At 30.8% G+C, this 4,620-nt stretch overlaps 1 pseudogene; it reads right to left on the bottom strand.

Annotated features, from left to right (window-relative positions):
* Positions 1-3,564: 3,564 nt before the first annotated feature.
* LOC119686552 lies at positions 3,565-3,738 on the bottom strand (annotated as a pseudogene).
* Positions 3,739-4,620: the final 882 nt, after the last annotated feature.

The raw sequence follows: 4,620 nt of genomic DNA, 5'->3' as shown, positions 1-4,620 counted from the left end.
AATAAAGTTTTATTATTTACTAATTTATTGAATTTTTGGCTGGCCATACAGCTATTTCGAGTATTTTCAAATGACCATCATCAGTGGTCTTTTAGAAATATTTCTTATATTTAATTACTCGTAAATAATTTTTTGAGACTGTAACTGGCAAGGGTTGAACACGTACCCTGTAAAATTTGAGTCAGCGTTCATTAGCCAATTGACCTAAAGCCGTACTTGATTTGTATATCGCAAAATCTAATTACTTGACACTAATTTAATAACAAACTAATACTGTGTTCAGAAAATCTTAATTTCATCTTCGTTTCAACGAAATTAAGTTGTTTTTTCCATACATACTTCAGTATTAAGGTTAGAACGAAATTAAGGAAAATAATCTCCTTTTAAATATCCCAGATACAAATGGTGTTTAGAGCATATAATTTTTAACATTCGATTTGTAAACAAAAAACATATGATTTCCTTAATTTGGTGCAGTACATATGAACACTTTCGAAATTAACTTAATTTCATTTTTACGTTATTAAGGAAATTTAGCTGTGTGAACATAGTTTAAGTTTATTTATATATTATTTATTATGTTTTTAATAAAACTGCTTTGTGATTAATTCCTCTTTAAGTTAATAATGTTATTAACAATTAATAACATCATAAAATTAAAAAGAAAAAAAAACCAACTCAACAATACAAGGCATTTGATTAATTATAAACTTAATTTAAATTCAAAAAAAAAAACGAAATAAGATAAAATAAAATTATAAATTTTATGTGAACAGAAACCAAAGCAATAAAATTAAAGCTGATTGATTACTAATACGGTTTTTAGTGTATATATAATTTAGTTTGATGTGCGTGAGTATGTGTGCGTATTATTACGTATTTATTTAAAAAACTTTGAAGGAAGAGTAGAAACTCTATAAAACTGAAAAAGCTAATGAAAATAAAATGATTGCAGCAATCACTGGTGTGGTAAAATGTTTTATACATTTGTGTGTATACGCTTGAATGTGTGTACGATGATGACGTGCAAATGTAGTTGTGTATAAGACAGCATTCTTTATTTATACATTTAGAAATTAGTTATATAGAAGTGTTGGTAGCGTTGGGGAGCGCATGCGTCGGCCAATGGCGTTAACAAAGATGGAGTATATATACAATAAAAATGGTTTCTCCACTTATACTGTGCTGTAGTTGTTGTTGCTGTTGTTATTGTTGTATGCAAGTTGCTTGGTATATTGGGTTTGGATGCTACAATTTCATTCAGAAATGCTCAGCTTTTTTAATATTGAGTGTAGAGTATACGTTTCGTGTGGATTCATTTATTAACATTTTCATTAACATTTTTGAAAGTTATTGTAAATAAACGCGTTCTACATTTATGCCGTCGGTATTAAAGTTGTTGAAATTATTCTGATATAAAAAAAAAATACTTATTGTCAAGATTAGCAGCTCGTTTGAAAGTGATTTAAGGATTGCTTGTTTTCTTTTTTATTAAAAAAAAAATCGACCATCAGAAAACGTTATCCGTCTGCTTGTATGTTTATTGCGGTTTGACTTTATTGCACTGCAACGGCAATGGCAACGGCAACGGCAACGGCAGTGTTTTTGCATGCAGAAACATTTTTACTTGGCCCTGAGTCCTTTCTAAGTGTTTCTATTTACCTTTTAACGTTGGAAAAAAAAATTATTTTTAACTTTGCAACCGAAATTTAACGTCGTCTTATTGTGTCTAATTTTTTTCCCTTAAAAAATTAATTGCTCTTACTGTTAACAGTAAACGCTGTTAACTGGTATTCTAACAGTTACTGGTACAACTGTTTCCATTGTTGTGCTTGAGGTTGCATACGCGCACCGATTCTAAAAAATGAAGTCAGTTTTTTAAATGCACAAGGAATGGTTGAACCATTTTTTTAAGCCAGGATATTGTTTTTTAGTGACAGATCACATTTTTAGTTGATCTTCCTACCTAGCCGATTCTGTTCCATTGTGATTTTGTTAGACAAATGAGGCGATAATACGCGTATATTTTTCGTTTTTTAATACAATAAAAAATGCCTTGGAATTCTAGTTCTTCTAGTTTAAGTGCAGATTTTTGTAACGATTTCGCGGTACTGTCGAGAAAATAAAAAAGATATATTTGACCTTGCAATCAACTGCAGTTGTAAAAAAATTGACTCTCAGTGGGTTTTCTCTAAAGATGTTGGCTTTATAAAAAATTGATCCTTAAAAAAGTAAATTATTTCAGTGTTTGAATTTATTTTTAAGTCGAATTGTACAAGAAATATTCAATTTAAAAAAAACTATTACCACTGAAGATAAAAAACATTAAGCAGTTTTTTATTTTTCCTAGAAAATTCATTGAAATGCATCATCATGTACATAGAGTAGTAGTGAGAATGAAAATGATTTATATATCACAATACATAATATATATAATTTAATAAATATATATTTCTGAAAGGGCTAATTGTTCAATTGTTTATATAATATACAATTTTTTAAATTAGTTTCAAAAATATTTATAACTTTAAAAACTAAATATTATGTAGAAACTAAAGCTCTGTGTATTATGCATAAGCGAAGACAGAACACGTCGAGAATGAGAGTAGGAGATATAGTAATAAACTGGGAGGATAACATTAAATATCTAGGCTTCGCAGTGGACAAACGTTTCACATGATTTAGCTGTGCCAAAATTTTTCATCACCTCCAACCGCTATTCAGAAATGAAAATTTTAATACTAAGAACAGGAAACTGTTATATAACCAAATAATTCGACCGTCACTTTAATATGGATGTGTAGCGTTTAGCATAGCCTCAACCACTACTATTCGTCAGCTAGAAATTGCACAAAGCCAGGCTCTGAGAAGAACTTTCAAAGTACCATGGTACATTACGACGAATGACATCCTCAGGGACCTCAAGATTAATTCCATCAAAAAATACGTAAAGGATAGAGCCCTGAAATTATTTACGAAAAGAACTACCAACACCGTGTTATCAAATCTCAGAATGGTTACAGGCTCCTCGGGGAGGTATGCAGATCTAAGGTCTATTATTGCTTAGTCTGATAAAGTGATAAACAATAATCTAGTCAAGGCGTATAGAAGGGTTATGAAGAAATCTCGCAGTTAATAAAGAGTAAAAGTGCTCAAGAGTGCACTGACTCAACTAGCCTTACTTTCTAGTAAGAAAGTTACAATTATAAAAAACAAATAAAATTATAATTAAAAAAAAATTTTTTCACTTACATTTTAACCATATTCAATAGTCATCTTAAGGGTTTTGTATAAATGAAATTAAAATTTAGTAAATAAAAATTGGAAATTTATTCACTATAAATACTCTATTTAAACAGAGCAAATATACTGATATAGTTACAGTCTTTCTAAAAGAAAAACTACAACACATTAAAAATGGACTTAAGTAATGATAATATAATATACTTCACACAACAATATAAGACAGATTATACTAAATTTGTTATTGTGTAATACAAATTTCTAACACTGTAATGATCCAATGGCTCACCTATTCTACTTATATTTAAATTTAAATATATTGATAATTGGGTCGAAATCTTGGAGGTACTGCAATACCGGGCCAATCCATGGCAGCGGTGGTGTTTCCAAAAATCAGTTTAACATTATTTATCCTCCGATGCAGGATCTGTCAGATGTTATGCTGATAAGAACAGATACTGCACTTTGATCTTATCCATAAGACTGAGAAGCGATGTTATTGTGTATATTATTATAATTTTTTTTGGTAATAATAATAACTGTAAAGGTAATGTGTTGCAAAAATTAAAATACTTTAACAATTACTAAATATATTAAAATAATAGAGCTAAAAATATCAACTTTACCCATATCCAAAAATTATTTTTAATAATTTATTTTTCTGCATGTGATTTTTTTTTATTCAATCAATAAAAACGATTGAAGTATGAAGCGATTATTACAGATTAGGTTAGGTTGGAGTTCAAAGCCCACTTGAGCTCAAATAATGATCAATTGCAATGCCATGAATAGGCCTTGATTATACACAGACTAGAGGTTGGCGTACGAATAACCCCGGAAGGCACGATTCTCCCATTTAACTGAAAGTGAACCAACTTAACTTAGCAAAATCCCTGATTTTGGAGGATGACAGCACTGTTAAGTCGGTAAGAAAAGAAGCCTCAAAGGTTTTTAACCTTTCCTAGCCAATATTTCTCCACCTAACACATGAAGTGGAGTAGCTTCCTCCATATGCATAGCTTTAACCCCACAATGGTTATTATTGGGTAGAACCAGTCTCGTAGCATACTCGATACTGTCATTTTGAGCAGATTACGTCTTCGTTGACGAAGTTCACTATATTTGTTTGATTGTCAGCTTGGCCATTGCAAGTGGCAATTGAAGAAAGAAACGGTAACGGTAGACCGTGTCTTTGGTGTACTGATCAAGTTAAGGAAACACTAAACGCGCTTGATGTAGGGGACTAGAGAAAGCACGTACGCTGCAGAGGTGCTTGTAGAAAATCTCTGTCTCAGGTCAAAACTCGGTAACCGGTTGTTATGGCGAATTAACAGTTAGTAAGTTTTGGATCTTTTGGTAAATCCACTTCAAAAATGG

The sequence above is a fragment of the Teleopsis dalmanni genome, chromosome 2, assembly GCF_002237135.1.
Source record: "Teleopsis dalmanni isolate 2A chromosome 2, ASM223713v2, whole genome shotgun sequence".
Lineage (NCBI taxonomy): Eukaryota > Metazoa > Arthropoda > Insecta > Diptera > Diopsidae > Teleopsis > Teleopsis dalmanni.
The sequence above is the reverse complement of the archived record's forward strand: the minus strand, read 5'-3'. Positions and strand labels throughout refer to the sequence as shown.